At 40.2% G+C, this 7,841-nt stretch overlaps 1 long non-coding RNA gene across 1 annotated transcript; it reads right to left on the reverse strand.

The window, feature by feature from the left end:
- Positions 1 to 705: 705 nt before the first annotated feature.
- Positions 706 to 7,631, reverse strand: LOC147173548 (uncharacterized). The gene is made up of 3 exons (XR_015094866.1): positions 7,334 to 7,631; positions 4,979 to 5,129; positions 706 to 1,286 (listed from the first exon to the last, which is right to left on the reverse strand). It is a non-coding gene; the product is annotated as an uncharacterized LOC147173548 (long non-coding RNA).
- Positions 7,632 to 7,841: the final 210 nt, after the last annotated feature.

Raw genomic sequence — 7,841 nt, forward strand, 5'->3', positions numbered from 1 at the left:
ATCACATCTGCAGAGGACACCTTGACCCGCGCCCCACTTTGACATGCGGTCGTAAATTTGCCTTTATGCAACACTCCTGTTAATTGAATTGCGTTAGAGATGCAATTAACGGTGACAGAAACACGCCCATCGACCTTAGAAATACCTTAGAAAATAGACTGGAATAGAAATTGTCATGAGCGGTATTGTGTTTGCGCCGAACATACATTTTGGAATTATGGCGAAAAAAGATCAGCCTTGGTTGGGGGCTGTTTTTCTTCAGCTGGAACTGGAGCCTTCATTAGCAGTGCACAAAACCTTCAGGCTTCTGCTCGAAAGCAAAAAAGAAGAAAGTCGAACATCTAAAATTTAGTTGGGGTTAATCGTAGGCACCTTATAAGGTGATGTGTGTGCTGACTTCCATTTACCATGTGTTCAAATGTCCAGTGATAAGAGGGTGTGCACACTTGTGCAACCACATTATTCCTGTTGTTTTTATTTCCCTTCTCAAAAATTCTATTGTATTGTATGGGTTAGAGGCCACATTAACGGTGGAAAAAGTTTTGATCTTGGGCAAAAAAATAATAATATCACATAAACCTGGCATAGGGGTGTGTAGACTTTTTATTTTCTGAAAAGTTGGTTTTCATTTAGCGCTGAGGAAAAAAAAAAGAAGAAAATAGCAACATTAATTGAGTGTGTGTGTGAAAAAACAGAAACATGAAATGCAGAGTGTAGCACAAAGCCAGCCGGCCATTTATTCTTAGCTCTGAAAATGGCTTAATGATGATAATGAGTGTGATTACCAAAATGGGGGTCTGGCAGTACAATCATCTGAACTGTCCATCACAAAAGAGAGAAAAAAAGGATCCAAGTGTGTGTATGTGTGAGCTTACAGTAGTGCCGTTTGGAAGATGAACTGGCATTAGCATGCAGTGAAAGGGAGCAGGGCCCGGCTTGGAAGGGAGCAGGTGAAAATCTCACTTTGAATCATTTCCCCGCCCGCTCCGGCCCATTGTTGGCGTCCTCACACATGGCAGAGGCGGAAAGAAAAGATCCTATTATTCCGGCCCAAGCCTGTTCTCCTCGTTGATGCTTTCAAGAGGGGGAAGAGACGGGGGGAATATTCTGATGGAAAGCAGGGCCTCAGTGGCAGCCGAGCAGTTGTGTGCCAGCTGAAAAGAGTCGGCGGGCTGAAGCAGCGCCGGTGCCCACCACCTGCCGAGCCCCTTTCTCCTTCATCTCGCTTTCTGGGCTTTTCTCTCTGTCAAGCACTCTGTGACTCAGCGATCTAGGTTCAATTCAGGCTGAAGAAGTGGGGGGGGGGGAACATAAAAGAGAGAAAAGATTCATTTATGGAGCTGGAGAGTTGGGAAAGTGCGCACAGATAGATGTCTACTGTACTTTGTGTTACATTGCTACAACAGCAACACCTGGTCATGAGACATGTCAAATGATCTTTTTCCATTGACATTAATGCAAATGCCATTAATCCGTTCCAGGCAAACACCCCACCCAGCCCTAAAATTAATAAATAAATAAATAAGTACAACGAGCCCCCTCCATCAGAGTGGTTGCGTTCCAGACAACCCCCACAATAAGTGAAATCCATGATATTGAAATACCTACTTTATAGACATATTTTTATAGCATTTACGACACTAAGGTTTTCAAACACACTTTTACTAATACATTTAGACGAATATATTGAGAGAAAGGGCTACAGCAATAGATAACACAAAAAAAATGACATGAAACTGTGTACCGATCCATCTACTGTTTGCATTTACAGTAAACAAATCCCGTTTTTCCAAATAAACTTAACTTCACAACATACATTAAAAAATCACGCCCAAAGTTTATAATAAAAAAAAAAACAGGATTACGTTCAATAATTTTCACCAAAAACCACAGTTGTGCTAAAATACATTACAGTACTTACAGGTTTGTTCTTTTCCTTTCTTCTTTTCAAAACGAAATAAGTGTGTCATCATGTAGAGGTCAAAAGTGGAATTGTAGTGCATCCAATATCCAGGAGAGTATATTGACCAAAATAGTCATTAAATGTACCCTAAAAAAATATCTGCGAAATAGCGGGACCGCTACCCTAGAACCTGTGATGAAGGGCGGTTTATTGTAATGACATAAATAAATAGAATTTAAAAAAACTATTTAAACAAATAATTAAGCTTTTTTTTAATTATTTTTTGTCACACTACATCAATTGAGTGGCTATTGTGATGCCTGCCTTGGCCACCTGAGAGGACTATCAGACAGATGGATATAGTTCATTAAGACATCTTGACATCTCCTCCAAGCTAATCAGTACGGCACCAATAGCAATCATTCTTTGCAGAGGATCAAGAGTATATTACTGCGCAGTGCTATATTGTCTTTCTACGTGTTGATGCACAGTGTGTGTTCAATATGTTGTTTAAAGAGTTATAGCAATGCATTACAGATGCTAATTAGCATTAAGCTAGCAGACTGAAAAGTTCAGCTACTGTATGTGGTAGTTTTAAATAGACAAGGTGGTTAGTTTGACAATAAACATAACCTGTGGCGGCAAAAAAAAAACTGCTTGAAGCCTCTTCTTTGAAGAATTGTTCACTATTTGCGACATATTGTGTGCCGATCAGAAACATCTTTAAGAACTTTTTGTTTTCAAACATTCTATGTCCAATTGAACTAATGTGCAATACATTTTGAGTACGCTTTTTTCATTTTCCTATTTTCAAGTGTAGTGCTTATGTATTAATTAAGCATAAGGCTGACAATATATTAGATTCAGTGAACCTCCGCTATTTGTAGGGATTGAGCTGGACTGTGAAAAGAGAAAATTTGCGTATAATTGATGCCCATTATAAATACGTTGATAAAATGTAATTTTTATTTTTGTTATCAACCACCAAAAATTATTCAAAAAAAACAAAACACAGATAAACTGTCATTATGCGTTAGCTCCCCTAAAAAAAAGAAAAATATTCCAAAATAATCAGTGAATTGGTGGATCAATGGGTGCCAAGCTGCGATTATGCAAGGATTGACCCTATATCTTTTTTTTAATGAACACTTCGGCCTACTACACTATTGAAATCTAATATTGGTGGCACTTGTGGGGCAGACATATTTTTTTAGGCAGTGCTTTTTTGGGGGTAAAAAGTACGAGAACCGCTGCTCTGACATTAAGGCATGTAGTGTTGTCCCGTGCAGCATATTAGCCTGTTTGTTGCACATTTTGTTTCCTCCTAAATCCTCAAGGGATCATGTTGGTGGTGCAGTACAGTAGAAACTATCTTAAACAGTTCAGTCAGCCTTGCCCTGCCTTCATGTCTTTACCTGCCACACAGGCCTTGGACACCCCCTCCCGAATATTAGATCAGCTATTGATGCTGCGAGTGTACTCGGCCGTCCATCAATACTGATGGCTTATTGATGAAGGAGGTAGCGAATCCTTGTACCGCCGCGTATTCGGGAGAAGGATCTGTGTGTGTTGAATAATGAGACGGGGGTTGGGGGGGGTTGAAGCAAAAGTGTTGTCATCTGTACGTGTGCGCACACTCGCACAGCCAAAGAAAAATCAATGCAATGCAACACAAATGGAGATATATATACATCGCCTGCAGGGCTGCACTTTAGTACGGAGACACCCGCTGGGCCGACACGCTGCACTCCTCCCCGAGGAGGAGACGAAGAAGACGGTTAACTAAGTGGATGGAGGGAGCGGCCCCCACAAGGTGAAGGGCTGGAACAAGGATGAGAGGGCTCTCAAAAAGTGTTTGCAGGCATTAAGTCGTCCATTTATCCATTTTCTATACAGTTTATGCACTTCAGGGTCATGGGAAGTCGGAGTCTATCCGAGCTGACTTTGGGGGTGCACCCGGATTGGTCGCAAGTCATTCACAGGGAAGATGTCGAGATAGACAACCACTCAGTGTCACATTCATGCTTTCACCGGGAACTGAACCCGCATTGCCTGCAAATGAACCACCATCAGTGACTGGCATTAATTCAATCTATTGTAAATTATTGATGTGTGTCAAATCCTTAGAGGTATATATGTACACGTGTTTGAAATGTAAAAATATGTGGGGGTCTCGCAAGGAGGGCCTTTCCATCTTGTTTGTAGGATCTTTACTTTAACAGCAACTTCGGACTAATAAAATATTGCTGCCTGGGGCCATTTTACCCTATGATTATTTTCTTAAATAAAGCAAGAGAGAGAAGGGAATAAATTAATTTGTGTGGCATTCATGATATTTTCCAATGAAGAGGTAACCCCAAATTTCAAGGATTGTCCAACTTCACCTAAAATAGACGTACTTATCAAAATAAGGCTAACTGCCTAATCATGTCATTTCTCTCAGTCTGAATAAGAGCAGCAGCCCAAAATCACCTAGAAAATATCATAAGAAATATAATAATATTATAATATATAATTAAAAGAAATAATTTTTTGTTGTTGACCAACCAGTGTTACCAGTTCACTGTCCTTTCTGTAAAAGTAAAACAATATATATTTTTGCCATTGCACTGTAGATCTATTTAATTTGTATATCGTTTATTTTTATTGAATGGGTCCAAAGGTTGAATCTTCAATATGGATCACAGTACCCCCATTTTTTTTGTTAAGTGTTCATGTTTACTGTACCAGACAATCAGGTGTTGCCACCATTCCAAAACAATTCTCAACCAAATGAAAGAAACTCAGCATGTCAAAGAGTAACACAAAGCCAGTGAGAAAGACAAGGCCAGGGCCCGTCTGCCCAATATCAGCACAAAGGAGGAGGTCATCTGGCATTGGAGATAAAGATGGGTGTAGGCCCCCTGCAAATGGCTGTGTGTGTGTGTGTGTGTGTGTGTGTGTGTGTGTGTGTGTGTGTGTGTGTGTGTGTGTGTGTGTGTGTGTGTGTGTGTGTGTGTGTGTGTGTGTGTGTGTGTGTGTGTGTGTGTGTGTGTGTGTGTGTGTGTGTGTGTGTGTGTACGTGTGTGCGCGTACCCTTTCCGAGCAGACATTGTCCATCTCTGCGGCCAGGCATCCCTCGTCCACATTCCTCAGATGATAGCGAGCCATCCGAGACAAGCAGAGGCAAGTCTGGACCCACCTGGGCAGAAAGCCTGGTGAATTCCACTCATGCTCACAAGGCCCACTGGGATAAGAAAAGCGAGAGGGGGTTACTTTTAACATTTCCTCACACGTTTCTCCCCAACTAGCAACGATCCGGCATGGTCCGTCCACTGCGTACCCCTACCCCCAAAACCACCAATCCACTTTAGCCTATTATTATATTGGTTTGGCGTTGACATTAGGGGAGCGAAGGGCTCGGGTGGGGGGCAGGGCTGGGTAGGGCAATCGGCACCAGGACTATTGTGTCTCAGCAACCCCCGTTCAGGGTCATTTAGCATGTGACACCTCTATGGGCAAAGAGCATTACTAAATAGCTGTGCCATCTCTCCCCCCAAAAACGATGACTTTAGTGGTGGAGGGTGATATCATGAGCCTACTCGAAAACAATCAAATCAATGAAATGCTGACCACAACAATAAAAAATAAAAAAGTGTTAAATCAATAGCAATTTGACCGTGTCAAACTAAATTAGTTTGCTTGTAGTTTAATACAAAAATATCTTTAATGCAATAAATGAAGGTTTGATTTAAAAATATATATATATTGTCCACCAGTTCCACACTATTGTAAATTCATCTAATGCTAAGTTTGTTTAACAAAATTAAAATATAAAAAAACAACATAAATAGTTGCATATCTTTTCACTAAGAAAAATCAGACCTAGCAAAATCAGCATTATTAGCCTAATATTTAAGAAAAGGAAAAATATTTTTTCATGTTCCACACAATTGTAATTTTTTTTTCATGTTTAGGTCATAACAACTGTAAATAAAAGGTACATTTTAATCAATATTCAACATTTCATTTATTTTGTGTACCTCTCTATCAACAAGTTGAGATAACACTCCTTTTGATTGACACCGTTAGAAAGTTATTAAGTGAACAACATTTGTGTGAGTAATATTTTGTCCTTTTCACATTAAGCTGAAAAGGTAAAAGCATGACTCATTGCATTTCTACAGCATAAAAAGCATACGGTCTTCAGAAAATCAAAAAGTAACGCCATCTTGCTTGATTTTGCACACACATCATCATATCGTCACACTAATAACAAAACTATTTTCGCTCCTCTAAAAAAAACATTGTTTTCAACTTCAATTGACATAATGCTGCGCGCCTCCCACATAGTGATGAAAAGGCATTACTTATGAAACTGCAAGTGTCCAAGATTGGTTCTCATTTTCTACACTTTAAATTAGTTAATACATACAGTAATACCAGATGACGTGGTGACAGGTCAATAGAATTCATTTGTGAGGGGAAAAAAAGATCAAATTGACCATATTTTGTTGTACAAGGTTTCCACCTGGCAGCTAAAACTGAGCTGGAAAGTTAATAACCTCTCGTCTCAAAAACATTAGCTTTACAAAACATCTCTTACATGATATTGAGCAGGTGTGCCCAACGTTGTCCCGTGGGGCAGACGAGAAGGGTAAAAAAGGGTTCATTTACATACCTGAGTAGGGCGTGAGCGCACGTAGTTTTGGGAATGTGTGTTTGCTGTCAGGGATGCTCGGGCATTCCTCAGCGGGCATGAAAAGAAGGACACTGGGAGAGGTGGAGGAGGGGAAAGCCTTGAGGAGGCCTGGATAAGGCCCTTTGTTTACCTCAGATAGATCTGCCCTCAATCAAGGAGGTGGGAGGAGATAATGAAGCAGGAGTTGCTCCAAGGAGATGATGGACCTTTAGCTTTTGACAGTACATAATGTATGTCCAAGAATTTCAGTTTGCTCAAAATGAATTTTCATGTTTAAATTGTTGGCATTGTTTAGCTTTTTGCTCTTGCCTAAAGTCAGCAAGGATGGCCTCCACCACATCTCACCTTAAAAATATATACCTGTGCACTTCTAAGATGAACTCTATATTAATTATGTCACATCATTTTTGTTTTTGTGTGAGGGTAAGGTAGACCTTGATCCTCCCTCTCCCACTGATACTGTTATTATCACTTGCTGTGTGTGGTTTGGGGTGCGCCAGTTGCATGAGGCAGATAATAAATGGATAAGGAGAAATAGAATAGGTTGACACTTCTTTAAGAGCCATCAGGTAGTATTTTGTCATTGCGTGCAAGTTTCAATCTTATTGTATCCCATCATTTTATCACAGTGTGTCTCTTGTCTACTGAAAGGAGATTCAAGGTTTTCCAACAAACCTCATTGGGTCATTTTATTTTGAATTAATATGGCAAGTATCATTAAAAATATAAGGAAAACTCTTGATACTTACAGTTAGGGAGTGTGTTCAACTTTTTGGGGGCTTTTACCAGGCTTTGTGCTACCAATTAGCCGTTTCTCGTTCTTGTCCGTTCTTACGTCCTTGTGATCTCGTGAAACGTCATCAGTCGCGGCCCGAACAAATACTGTTCCAAATCAAGTACGAATAAAACAAGAACGTACGGCTTACCGGTTGTGAGTTTTGTCAGCTAGCTTAAACCAAGGATACATCGGCTGGATACTTGGGAAGGCTTAGCTGGAAAAGTATCCCAAGATGCAATTCGTTCCACTATCACATGACACAGTCGTTACAATTTACAAAAAAATAAATAAATAAATACTCGTTTACTACGTATTTAAGGAGAAATTGCTATTGACTGCAGGATATTCAGGACTTTTCACAATTCCCTAGTTCCAGCCAAATTAAAATAGTCCCAAGGCTCAAAACATGCCGTTGGGACTACCATTCTTGGTATGGCGTTAATTGTTTTGGTGCTTAGCAGTGTTGTGTTCTCACCAAA

Source organism: Leptonotus elevatus, chromosome 5 (genome assembly GCF_054856555.1).
Source record: "Leptonotus elevatus isolate MCC_2025b chromosome 5, RoL_Lele_1.0, whole genome shotgun sequence".
Taxonomy (NCBI): domain Eukaryota; kingdom Metazoa; phylum Chordata; class Actinopteri; order Syngnathiformes; family Syngnathidae; genus Leptonotus; species Leptonotus elevatus.